The sequence below is a fragment of the Corvus moneduloides genome, chromosome 28, assembly GCF_009650955.1.
Source record: "Corvus moneduloides isolate bCorMon1 chromosome 28, bCorMon1.pri, whole genome shotgun sequence".
Taxonomy (NCBI): domain Eukaryota; kingdom Metazoa; phylum Chordata; class Aves; order Passeriformes; family Corvidae; genus Corvus; species Corvus moneduloides.
The window spans coordinates 2,707,836-2,720,972 of record NC_045503.1 but is presented as its reverse complement, the minus strand read 5'-3'; the positions used below and the strand labels follow the sequence as shown (position 1 = coordinate 2,720,972).

At 48.0% G+C, this 13,137-nt stretch overlaps 1 long non-coding RNA gene across 2 annotated transcripts; it reads left to right on the top strand.

The window, feature by feature from the left end:
* The first annotated feature begins 2,581 nt into the window (after positions 1-2,581).
* LOC116436132 lies at positions 2,582-10,595 on the top strand. 2 transcript variants are annotated; one of them, XR_004236960.1, is made up of 4 exons: positions 2,582-2,807; positions 5,148-5,228; positions 9,398-9,483; positions 10,509-10,595. It is a non-coding gene; the product is annotated as an uncharacterized LOC116436132 (long non-coding RNA). The 2 variants fall into 2 exon arrangements; XR_004236962.1 differs by lacking the exons at positions 9,398-9,483; positions 10,509-10,595 and adding an exon at positions 9,291-9,374 and having other exon boundaries at positions 2,590-2,807.
* The last annotated feature ends 2,542 nt before the right edge of the window (positions 10,596-13,137 follow it).

Below are 13,137 nucleotides of genomic sequence, written 5' to 3'. Positions count from 1 at the left end.
TTAGCCTTAGGGTACAGGTAGGCTATAGCCCTGGAATGCAGGCAAACAGGTCTGAGATGTTTAGAGGCTTCAACATTTTTATAGCCTGAGGAAATCCAGAATGTCCCTGGAAAAGATTTCGTTGGTTGACTCTGTTTGGTTTTGATTGGCAAAGTACAGCGAGCTCCCCCGAACCCGTAACACAGACTCCGCATTCCTATAAAAGCAAGCTGCTGCTTCCCCAATTATCCCAGCCCCTGGTGCTCTTCAATGGAGCTGTCAGGTCTTGGCATTCCAAAAAAAGCTCGGCAGGCTGGGGGACTTCTGCTACCACTGCCACCAACTGCCTGAATCAGCGAGTGAGGCTGATTTTCTTTGTGCGTGACAAGAGCTGGTGCGATCAGTGACAAAGGCAGGGAGATGCGGTGGGAGAAGCACGGAACACATCCCAGATTGCAGCGCCTTGAAACGCAGCCTAAAAATCCTAAAATGACTTCAGAATCCTCGTGTTGGCTTAAATTAGATTTAGAATAATGTAGGCTAAACCCTAATGTAGGCTCTGTGCTGTTTGTCTGCCTCTCGAGGTAAGGCTCCCTGCCTTTTTGATTTATGACAGATTAGGATGTCGGTTAATCTCTTCTTATTTGGGTAGATGACTGTGGGGAGTAATCAAGTATTGTCTGCAAAAGGAGCCCATAAATGCAGATTACTAATTTTTCATTAATTATTCCTCTGTATGCCAGAGGGATACAGCCAAGGATAGACACCAGCCTCTTAAACCTCATTTCATGAGAGAACCAGGAAAAGCACAGCAGCTGCTCTGGCTGATACTGGTTTTCTCTGACATGCTCAGTTCAGTTTCCTGGAAAAGACAAAAATCCACAGAAATTGTAGATTATGGTCTCCTGTGAGAAGCAGAAAGTGGCCCTGAGTGGAGGAATCTGCTTGGCTGGTAGAGCACCATCCCTGTGTGCACAGGACATGGAGAAAGCATTTCCTTATGGGAAGAGCTGTCCCAAACACCTACAGGAACACATATTGGAACAAAGTGAAGCAGCAGCGTGCTGGGAATGTTGGAAAACAGAGCAGCCTGGCAGAGTGACACCGGAGGATGCTCTGTGAGCACGACGGGAAGACGCCTGTTCTGTCAGGGCTTCTGCGGAGGGGGTTGCACCTTCTCTCCCTCTGCATTCCAAGGGCATTTGGACAAAGATGGGTTTTTTCCTCCCTGTTCTCTGCTGACAGCTGCAGTTTCCTGCCTTCGAGCTCAGGCACTGACCCTGGGGGTGAGAGCTGCAGCAGCAGCCACGGATCCCCCGGGCCAGGGATGCACGCGTGGGGCATGGATGTTGTCCTGCCCTTCATGACAAAACCAGGAGCAGCAGCCAACCAGCTCCTGCCTCTGGAATTCTGCTGTCAGCTGCAGTATCCCTCCGGAAGCGGATTTTCTTCTCTCCTGATTTCTGTCTTGCTGGGTTTTTTGTAAGTGATTACGTTTTTCTTCTCTGTCTTTCCCCACGTGCTGCTCTTTTGGGGGTTGTTCCCCACCCCAAATGTTGCCATGATTGCGCACAGTGTAAACACCTTTCAGTAAATTCACTCTTGCACAGCTTGCCAGAAGGCAGAGGCAGGACACGGGCATCCTCTGACTGCCTGGGTGTTAAGGAACCTGCTTTAAATGGCTGAGAGGGACTGAACCATCAATGATACTGGTGCTAAAATATGGAAATTATTTCTAAACTATTTCTAAAATAGTCAAAGGTGGTGAACAAAGGGATCGCAGGTGTACAGCACCTGACAGGGAGCACACCCAGTGCCTTAGGAAGAGCCCCTGAGGATTCTGCCCAAGTGACAAACACTGGTTGCTATAGAGATATCTGTCCTCTTCAAATACAGATGGATCCTGCCAGGATGCAGTGAAGTTCCAGTCAACCATTTCCTATCAAAGTTGGAAAATATACCAGTTTAATTTTTTTTTTTTAATATATGACTTCAGCCAGGTTTATTCACCTTTGCCCCAAGGGAAGGCAACTGAAGCTTCTTTCCAGGGCATTGTTTCTCTAGGTGAGGCCTGAGATGGGCTTAGCTTTTGAACAGACTGGGAGTAGCCCCAAAGAGATGCAGGCCATCGACGGAACAGGACAGAACATCGGCGGCCATCTATGAACATCTACCCCAGACTCTGCCTCTGGCAGAGTTGGAGACATCTCCGGAAAAGACTGATAAGAAAATCAAGGAATGAAGATCTAATTAACATCAGAAGCGAAGAAATCCGGATCCAATAGGAGACCAAGTACTAAGGACTACAAAACTTGAGACCAATGAACACTGACCCAATTCGTTTCTATGAGTTTTGACTGTATAAAAGATCTGAAAAATCTAGTAAAGGTCATGTGTTATGGAAAGATTCTCTCTGCACTCCCGAGCTGTGTGTGGATGAGATGATTTCTGTGGTACATCCTGGCCAGAACAACATCCTGGCCAGAGAATAAAGTAATGCCTTGACTCTCTAACATTTAAAATGTTGTTGGAGGGTTTTTGTTTTTCCCGCAGTTTCGGTGACATAAAAGTAGCTGAAATTTTCTCAGGCTTTCCTTAAAACCAGGAGCAGGCAGCATGCTGGGGAGAGGCACCACAGACTGGTGCTCATTGCCAGCACTCATCTCCCCTTTAAGGAGAAATCTGTGCTGAGGGAGCTCGGGGAGCTCAGACAGCACCGCGAGCTTCAGTTCAGACACACGCCGGGATCTCCTCTGTGGGAAAATGGTTCCTCTTCCTTTCCAGCCTTCCAGCCTGGTCCGAATCCTTATCAGCTCAGCTTTTTTCAGGTAAATCAGCTGAAAAGTCCCGGAGCTGCTGAAAGCATCAGGCGCTCCCTGCTCGTGTTGCACTGCGGTGAGGCGGCCGCCCGGCAGAGCAGCTGCCGTTTGGAGCTTCATTTGGGAATGAAGGCGCCTTAGGACGGGGCGGGGATGGCACAATTCTGCATTAGATCAGGAATTAATGGCACTGGCAGCAAAGCCGCCTTCAATCCAGGCACTACTGTGCACTTCCAGCCTCTCCAGGCACAAGGCTTTCCCAAGACCCCGGGCAACACACGCTCCGTTCCCGTCCGCTGCTGGAACAGCAAGAAATGTTTGTGGAGAACTTCTCCTCTTGGACAATGCCCAAATATTTCCCACTTCCTCTGCCCACTGGGACACAGTTGCCAGACGGAGCTCCTAAAGTGGTAACTGGCAGTGGGTAGCAGTGACTCAGATTTTCGGGAATTAAAAACTCAGTTTCCCCCTTCTGCAAATCATTCCCTGAGACTCCATTTTTAAACAAGCGAGCACAGGCTTAGAGGGGCTCTCAATTCCACAAAAAGTGCTTCCCAAGGGAAGGAAACACTGCAGCATCTCCTGCAGCGGGTGCAAGGTGGGGAATGTGTTGTTTGGACAGGGAGGTGTCTCCAGCCCGAGCAGAGATCCGTGTTTGCAGAACAGTTGGAGCTAAGGCTTCTGGAAGGAATCCATGAGAACTGCAGAGAAGCTGAAATTTAAGGTTGAACTCGATGATCGTGGAAGTCTTTTCCAACCTTAATGATTCTATGATCAGTCGGCATGTAAGGACACAGACAGTGTTGGGTTTTACCTACAACACCTGCCCAAGGTGTGTTAGACCTCATGCATTTTTGGGAACAGTTTTGGGTTGAAAAATGTAATGTGATCGGATTTTCACCAAAAGACAAGAAGTTAAACCCACTCTCTCACTGTAAGGTTTGGAATTCCTGTGGGCTGGAGTGTAAAGTGACACAAGAATTTCCTTTAACTCCTGCAGTCTTGGTGAGAGCTAATGAATTATTCCAGGGCTTTGTGCTAAGCCTTGCTCCCTGTGGGACAGCAGTGCAGAGAGGAGAATTCCCACCCCGAGGGAGCTCTTTCCTCATCTGACACTGGCACGGGCTTCATCAGTGATCACTTTTCACTTAGGCCAGCCCCAAGGAAAGCTGCAGATAGAGCCATTCTCCCTCCTAATTTTAGCACTCCTTCTTGTACTACTTTATCACATGATTCGGTAGTGCCATGAATGTTTACATAATTTTGGGGAGAGAAGATGCCAGTTCTGAAGTAATTTTAATCTCATATGATAAAACATACCTTTATCTTTTTAATATGAAAATATCTATTTATTTATATTCCCGATACATTTTAATTTTGCAGGTATGAATAGTATCAATGAATATAAAACTGTGTATCATGAACAGGAGATGCTGGGAGAGAGCTCTCATGCTTGTGGTTGTGTGCCTGTATGTGCTTAATTTTTTTCTATTTGCTTTGTCTTCTTAATTTATCTTAAATTTCCCTAGCTGGCTGTTTGATTTAATTCAGTGAACACATCACTTAAAAGGTGTCACACAGATTTTTCTGGAAAGTGGGAATCTCTCTTGTAAAAGGCACAGCAGGGGAAGCAGTGTAAGAATTTCAGACTCGGCTGTGTATGAAAAGCTTCCCTGGGAGCAGAATTGCCTTTTATTGGGGCTCTTTCTCACTGCCGAGCTGGCCAACAGCACAGTAGGAGGGGGCTTAAAGTGGGATGGAGGATTTGCTGCAGCAAGGTGTAAGAAATGTGTTTTTCTGGATCAATGCTGCTGTACTGTATTCTGTAACTAAGCAATGCAAAATATCTTGCTCCTGAGTTTTCATAGTCGTTTTTTAATCATAGGATCCCTGATTGGTTTGGGTTGGAAGGGACCTTAAAATTCATCCAGTGCCACCCCCTGCCGTGGGCAGGGACACCTCCCACTGTCCCAGGCTGCTCCAAGCCCCATCCAGCCTGGCCTTGGGCACTTCCAGGGATCCAGGGGCAGCCACAGCTGCTCTGGATGACCTGTGTCACCCTCACAGGGAACAATTCTGTCCCAGTATCCTGTCTAAGCCTGCCCTCTGGTAGTGGGAAGCCATTCCCCTTGTCCTGGCACTCCATCCCTTGTCCAAAGGACTGCTTCCATCCAGCACCAGGCTGCTCTCTGTGACTCTCCCACACACAGGGTGTTGTTGTTGGGGTGTCTGTGCAGGGCCAGCAGTTGGACTCCATGATCCCTGTGGGTCCCTTCCCACACAGGACTTTCTTTGATTCTGTTTTATGTTTCTGTGATTCACATTCCTGACTTGAGGTGCTCTGCTCAGATCCTCCCATGCAGACCTGGCTGTGGAGACAGATGCCCTCCTGGAGAAGGCGTATCCAGAGGCACAGGCCTAATGTTTGAGGTAAATCACTTCTCTCCTGTCTGTCCTGTCTAAAGGCCATCAAAATGCGTGTGATGGAGGAAAAAGTACTCCCAAAATACACATAGATTTTCCATCTCCTTGGAAGTCAACTATGGCTGTACCAATTTCCTAGAACTTTTGAATACAGTGTATTTTTTTAATTGAGTTGTCTGGATTTCAAGGCTGAGTTAGGTGGCTCATCACCTTCAAACACTTGGACATGAGGGTTTATATCATCCTTCCATTTCTGTATTCAGTTGGAAAAAAAGTGCCATGTATAAATTCCACTGGATATACTTCAGGGGTAATTTAATCCTAATTAGACTAATTTGCACAGAATTTCTAGCATAAAAGAGGCTATTGAAACATGGGGGATCCTTCTGTGGCAGAATATAGGCTTGAAATGTTGCAGCAAACAACCTACAGGCATGAGGTTCCTGAAAGACCAGGTTGTTTACTGTGTCATCCATGGTCCAAAATCCCCAAGTTTTGCACAGGAGAAATCCTTAGCAAGAGATTCTGAATATCTCAGTGTCTCTTGCAGAGTTCTGGCAATTAGAGTTGCATGTCCTTGCCCATGTCAGGGGGTTGGAATTGGATGATCTTTAAGGTCCCTTCCAACCCAAGACCTTCTGGGATTCTCTACCACGGATGTTCAGACCCGTCTAAAAGTTGAACAACCTAATTTTTCTCATATCACCATTTTTACATTAGTAGTGACCAGTCCTCCCTACTGCCGAGGTTTGCTCAGTAACCAGGGAAAAACCACAAATCCCCCTTGCAAAGAACCAGAAATGAAAATGCCATAGCAACCAGCAGGGACAGAGCAGGGTGTCACACTGCAGGCTGGCACCAGCTCCCTGCTTCTGCCTTAAACCCTCTGCTCACTCCTCCTAAGCCCTGAGAGCTCCCAAGCCCAGCTCAGTGTCCTTGAAGCACTTTGGTGACAGCCCCGAAGAGAAATCCACACCCAGAGCTTTAAGCCTTGCACAGGGGGAGGCTCAGACACCTGCAGAAGTGCCAAGTGGCTTCCTCGGGTTGTTTTAGCTTTAGGAGGGGAGACGGTTTTGCTGAACCAAGAGAATAAACACACGAAGTCTTCGGGAGTATAACCGAAGGCACAAGTAAATAAATAACCCATTAAGTATTTGTGCAAGTTTGTCTGATTTCCCTTGAGTCACTTCCACCCGAGATCAGCAGCAGAGGGACAGAGACATGAGAGCTGAGCCAGCATTGCTGCAGCCTGAGCTCTCCATGGCTGAGCTCTGCCCTCAGGGCCCAGCAGAGCCGTGTCACACGTGCAGGTGACACCCACAGGGGCACTGGGGCAGTGTGCTCCTCACACGGAACCTCAGCGTGTGCCTGCAGCTTTCAGCAGAGCCACCCACCAAGGTTCCACTGCTCCCCGTCCCCTGACAGGCACTGCTCAAAGGTTACGCTCTGGGTTTGCACTTGGAGCTCATTCTGTGCTACTAGGCTGCACGGACAGTGCATGCTGACCCTTCCCAGGATCTCACTCTTCCCCGATCCAGCCTTCAGTCCTAACCAAAGTTCCCAGGCTCAGCCCTGTTCCTGTGGTTCTTCTCCACCCTGCAGCCAATCTCGCAACACCACTGGCAGGAGTCCCCAAACGAATTCTGCTTCCACTGCCTCACCTTCACCACGGGAAATGCGCGTCTCCCTGGGCACAGGGCAGGCTGGGCTCTGTCCCCATCCAACAGGGAAGCCACAAGGATGCTGGAATTACCAGCAAGTTTTCTGAGCCTCCCTGGCAATCCCAGGTGCACAGGCGGTATCCAGCCCCCACCCCAGCTGTGTCTGTGTTACCACAGTCCTTGGGATAAATAAACCCCCCTAACACTGCCTTTTTAGTATCAGTGAGTCAGGAATTAGTTTATTCCTGTCGAGGGTTTGTGTGTGTGGCTGACAAAGCCCCAACCTCCACATGACACTGACACAAAACTTGGTCACTTTTAGCAAACAAAGAAATCAATGTTCATTGGTTCCAAGTTACATAATTCTCTTTGTTAATCAGTATTCTATCCTCTATTGGTTATTGATTTCTCACTCTTGATGTTGATTTGGTCTACATTCTTTAGTCCTTTTATCATCTCTTTCTCACATGGGGAGTCCCCAGCTTTTCAGGCCTTAATCTCCTCTGTACCTTCTGGTTTCTCCAATGTCCTTGAAGGGTCATAAATGTGAGATCCCAGATGTCAAAGCTTCAACATCCTTTGGCTCTGTTTATTGAAGCTGCTCAGGGTTAGTTTTAGCAACTTGAGGTTTCAGTGACTTAGTGATCAAAGTAACTCGAAGAGCCTGTGAAGAAACTTAACTAAGAAAAAAAGCTAAAAGCGGGTGCTGCTTTTGATTAATTAAAACAACTAATTAAAAATGAGTCAGGAAAGTTATATCATTTCCAACAACTGCAGCAGTGCATGAGCACCGGCCCTTGTCTTCCTGTTGCAAGGTCTCCTGGGCAACCACTACGGACACCTGAGGATTCCAAGAGACAGATTGGACAGGGGATAACCAGTGAGCTGCTGGAAAAAGAGGATGGTTCAGAGAGTGAAGCAGAACAGCTGCTCAGCAACCTTAAAGCAAGAATTGCAAGCCACTGTCCCCAGCACCTCACAGTACAAACTGTGACCTGAAGTAAAGACTCTGGCAACCCTCAGCACAAGGACAATAATAAATAGCTGAAACAACTTTGTCAGCAGTCCACTGCTGTCACAAATCACCAGATTTTAGGGACTCTCCAATGCTGAGGACAGATCAGTGAGGAGCCAGGGCAGCTTCTGCAAGAGCTGGGCCACCACACAGCTCTGGGCCTGAGGAACTGCAGGTTTTTCTGCGGCAGACAGAATTTGGATAACACTTTCCAGTGTATTAGGCAGGACAACGATAAACCCCACACAACCCTCATCCTTTATGGGCCACCAGGCTGTGGAATGTGCGAATTACCTGAGCAGGTGCAAACTGCTGTAGGGCAAGACAGTGCTGTGACTATTGCTGAGGACATCCCAGCTCAGTTCTGCCCTTCACAGCCTGCTGAGGGACATTTGTTTCCAAATCCGTTTAGCATTTGATTTGTCACCACCTCCACTCCAGACCAACCAGGCTTGCAGTGACTTAGTCCTGATCCTCAGCAAACTCCTCCTCAGTCTTCCACTGTGGCACACGGACACTGGTGCTGCTCCTGGACTCTGTGGAGAGTTTGCTGCCTGGCCATGGGGCTCACAGATCCCGCTGACTCCCATCAGATTGCCCTCCACAAGTCCACATTGTCATTTCCATTTCCACAGCAGAGCCTGATGCTCCGAACACCCCCCAGCAAGCTGTGCCTGAGGCTGGGGCACACTTTGAAGTAGGACTCTTATCCTGTGAGGAAGGTGGGAGATGCTAGAGGTACTCTTGGCATCAGACAGAAAACAGATAAGCCCAGCTCAATGGGCCTATTTCCATCAGAGCTTCTCTCATGAGAGGCAAGCCCTGCGCTTCCAGCTGGCCTTCCAGGAGGCCAGAAATGGGCATCTTACAGCTCCACTTCAGAGCTGCTGATTGCTGGCACAGCCCAGGATGCCATGCACCGTCTGTGTGGGGACTGGAAAAGTCCCACAGCACCGTCCTCGTGGCTCACGTGCTTGGCTGTTTTGCTCCCTCATGGTGGGTGCTGCTGGATCTGGTGGAACAGCCTGTATTTCCTGCTGTTCATAGGCAATCTGTCTAAACACAGTCAAAGCTCTCAGTTCTTTAAGCCTGTGAAAGTGTTCTTACATATATTTAGCAAGGGTTACATTTCCCTCATGCCTGGCAGCCTATCTACACCAGAGCCTTGAAGGAGATGTTCTGGGATTACTTGAAGAAGGAAATTATCTCTGTGGCTTATCCAGGGTGTAAGCTCTCACCTGGGACTGCTATGCGGCCACATGAGCTAGCAGGATGTTCGGTGACTTGTTCTGGACAGCCAGAAAACCCCTCACCCTCCCTTTGTGGGTGTCAGTGTAAATAGTGAGGAGGGGGATAAATAATTTCCTTTCCTATATCTCACTTTGCTTGCAGAAACGGGCTGTCAGACGCGGAACTTCTTCCCAGGCAATTTGTTGAAGTGCTGCAGCATCGTTACCTATCAAAACAAGACCAAATCAACAGGCATTTTCTTCTGGCAGATTTCTACAAGGGGACCTGGAGCTGGGGAATGAAGAAACCTCTTATGTTGCCACATATTAGCAGGACCTTGAGCGCTGACACAAAGGTGAGGAATATCAGCAGGTATTTCCACATAAGCTCTGGACCAGAGCTCTGTATTCTCCAGGCTGTTGGACAGGGTCTGAAATCAAAAGACAGTGGAAATAATACTAAAGAACACTATTCAGTGCTTCCAATGATCAAGATATATATACACGTTTTTTAAACTGGTATCTACAACCAAGGAGATCTAAAGAAGTTTTACAGACTGTCATTCACTCTTCACACATGTAAAATGCTACTGCAGCAAGGAAGGAAGTCATTTATTATTCCTCTGCAGAAAGGCAGCCTGCCTTAGATTGCAGCAAGAGAAATTTAGTCAGGAAAAACATTTCCTGCTAACAGGAAAACAATGGAAGCCCTGGAAGTGCTGTCTCCATACCAGGAGCTGGGTGTCTGGCACTGAAGTTGTGAAAACAAACAGATCGATCCACACACCACATCTCAAACCCACTGCTCTGGTAGCTCCCAGGTTGCCTCTCAGCCATTCTGGTTCTCTGGCACTGCCCCAAACCTGAGGAAGTTGAGTGAATTGCCACTTCGTTTACTTCATGCTGGAGGAACTGAGGAGCTAAAAAGGGATGTGCTGGGTAAGGAGAAGGGGTGTGCAGAGGTGTGCTTTGCTTCATGCCTACAGCCACGGGTAAGGGTCACACCCTTTCTGCTGTGCCGTGAGAAGGAAACTTGGAGAAAGGAAATAAGCTAACTTTACAAATTGTTATCCCAGAATTACCACCACACTCCTTTAGCAGCTGAAAGAAATCATCTAGATACTCCAAATGCCAGGAAGAAAACATATTAAAAAATCTACCAAATTTAGAAAAAAACCCAAACCATAGAGTGTTTAAAAGGTTACAGAAGGAACTGTGACAATGGGAGCCCTCCACATCCCCAGCAAAGCAGTCCTAGTTCCCCTGCAAGTGGCTGTTCATCCTTCCATCCCTTCCTTCCCCAAACCTCAGTCTTTTCAGAATAACTCAGGTGCATTCTCAGGGCTGATGTTCTTTGCTCTAATAGCATTTCTCCCTGCAGGGAATATAAAGTGGATCAGCTGTAAAATAACTGCCTCTGGAATGGAGAGTGTTGCTGATGGCTTTGCCGTGTGTGCTGAACCTGCAGTCTCCTGTACAGCCCTGAAGGTAACACCCATTTCAGGGACACAGTGGGACACAAGAGTTTGCCGGGGAAAGAACGGGACTTTTCCTTTCCAAGTAAAAGTACTTTTATGAGGAATTAAAACCAGTGACTAATTTATCCATTCTGGGATCCGTAAAAAGATTCATACTCTGTCAGCCATCTGGATTCCCTTGCAGCTTTAAAGCAAACTGGAGGGCAGGGCACAGAGTGCTGCTCCTGTCTTCTCCTTGGAATACCCACTCCTTCCTCAGGGAAGAATCCTGCCACACCGTTACATTTCCCAGGTTTTACACTGGAGCCATCCCTGTATTACCAGATAAGGCCAGCTCAGCTCATTTCACGTTGTACATCACAGAAATCAGCTATGGCTGCTCTCACAGGCTCACCAGAGTCTTGTTCTAAAAGGTTTTTCTGTCTCTGCCCTCTCAGGGAGGAGTATAATCCACTCAGAAATGTTGGCCAGGCTTCTTCCCCTGCTGCCTTCCTGCCCAGAGCTCATGGGGCAGCTGTGCCAGCAGTGTCTGAGCTGCTGCAGGGTCTGTCCCTATCCCATGCTCATCTCACTGTGTGGATTTTTCCACGTGGGGCCCTACACAAAAATCCCCATCAGAATCCTCAAAGGTAGGATCATTCCTGGGGCAGATACAGCCCAACGATATTTCTAATTATCTATCTGCTATGAATGAGATGCAAGAAACACAATAAACAGAGCAAGGAGGAGAAAACCTCTATTTCTGCAGGAACCCAGCTTGGAGACAAAGGCAGGAGGAAGGTCCTGCGCCTTTGTGCTCGGCCATGCCCCAGCCCCATTGGCAACTGCTTCCACAAATGAGGGGAAAGTGGGTCATTTTGTCGTCAGGACAACAAAAGCACACACTGACCTAGATATGTCTGCAGGAACCTAATCTTGCTCCTGGCACAGACCACGGGGTTCAGACAGGACCGGGGGTTCCAGCTGGGGAAACACCGCACATAAACAAGCTCCAAAATATCCCTTTTCTCTCTGTGGCGGCAAGAGCAGCCTCTCCCTCCTCTCTGTGTGTCGTGGCAGGCGTCACAGCGATGGCACTTGGTCCTGATTGCCAGCTGCTGGTGGCAGCTTCCCAGGATGGCTCCATGATTGTCTGGAATATGGAAGTTTTTGAGATGCTGCACATCCTTCCTGGACACTCTGCTGAGCCTTCTCCACTTTTTGAGGCTGGAAAGCTGTTTTGAGGCCTGAAAAGAGCTGTGACAGCTTGGCAGTCAGAGCTTTAGGCACACAGATATGTCCCAGCCATAAGCACTCTCCTAAATTCCAAAAGCACTGAGAATTCCTCATTTTGTGAGCCCCTCTTATTTTATAGCTGAGGTGAGGTGTGTGGAAGTGTTTGAAAAAGGAACCTGTGCTTTTTCTGCTGCCATAGATCACAGTCTGCACATCTGGAATTTGATTTCTGGCAGAGCCAGGTTTATTATCCAGGATATGCATCCCAAAGAACAGCCCTCACATCACCTTCATGTGGATGAGGGGAACAGGATTGTATATTTTTCTTCAGGTACAAAGGTACAGTCAGTCTTTAGCTTAAAGGTGCTGAAAGAACCACAACATTGCAGCCACAGCCTTGAAGGTTGAGGACAGAAAAGCCACCTCAGGCCTCGCTATTCCTGTCTCCTTTGCCACCTCTTTCTTAGGTCAATGCTCGACACCTGGGGACAGCAGAACTCATCTTCCATATTTCTGGAGAGAGGAGAGATGTGTGGATGTTTTCTGCAGTGCTCAGCCCCAGGCTGCTGATTGTGACTGTGTCTGAGGGAGGAACTCTGAGTCTGTGACGCAGCAGCACTGGTGAGTTGAGATCCCAAAAGCATCTCTGAGGGCTGCAGGGAGAAACATCCAACATCCAGTGTTCTGATCCAGAGGCAAGGGAGGATGACAGTGGGATTTAGTGGGAGATCTCTATCCATGGTACACATCTGTTTGTTCAACTTTTTAACTCTATTTCTTGTATTTCTTATAATATCCAAAGGTTTGATGACCCGGACAACAGATCTGGTTGCCTGGCCTTCCTTCTCCATTCCAAACAGAGCATCCTCCTCAGACTTCACAGTTCCCAAATGGAGAAGCAAAACTCCATCCTGCTGCACTTTATAGCTTTGCAAGCGGCCAGAATGAATTTCACTGCTAATGCCTCTTTCTTTCACTCAGCTGTCCTGGCTTCATGTCTCACTCTTGCCTTTTTTGTGCAGATCTCTTCTGATGAGGGCAGTCTGCCCGAGAAGAGTTCTCTCTGTGGTGGTGGCAAAGAGGAATCTGTTCTCACTGCAGGTTTAGTAGCTCCCATTCCTTAGGGAAGTGCTGGCAATAGCTGCTCTCTCAAATGCCAAGGGTCCTTTCAAAGGGGCCAGCATGTGGAATTTCCTGTTGGCCTGGCTTTATTTAACTCTTGTACTTAAGGGGTCACAAATTTTGGGTGACATTCTCTTTGTGAAGAGGCAGAACATGCCTGGGCACCAGGAGCCCTTTCTCTAGGGAATGAGATGT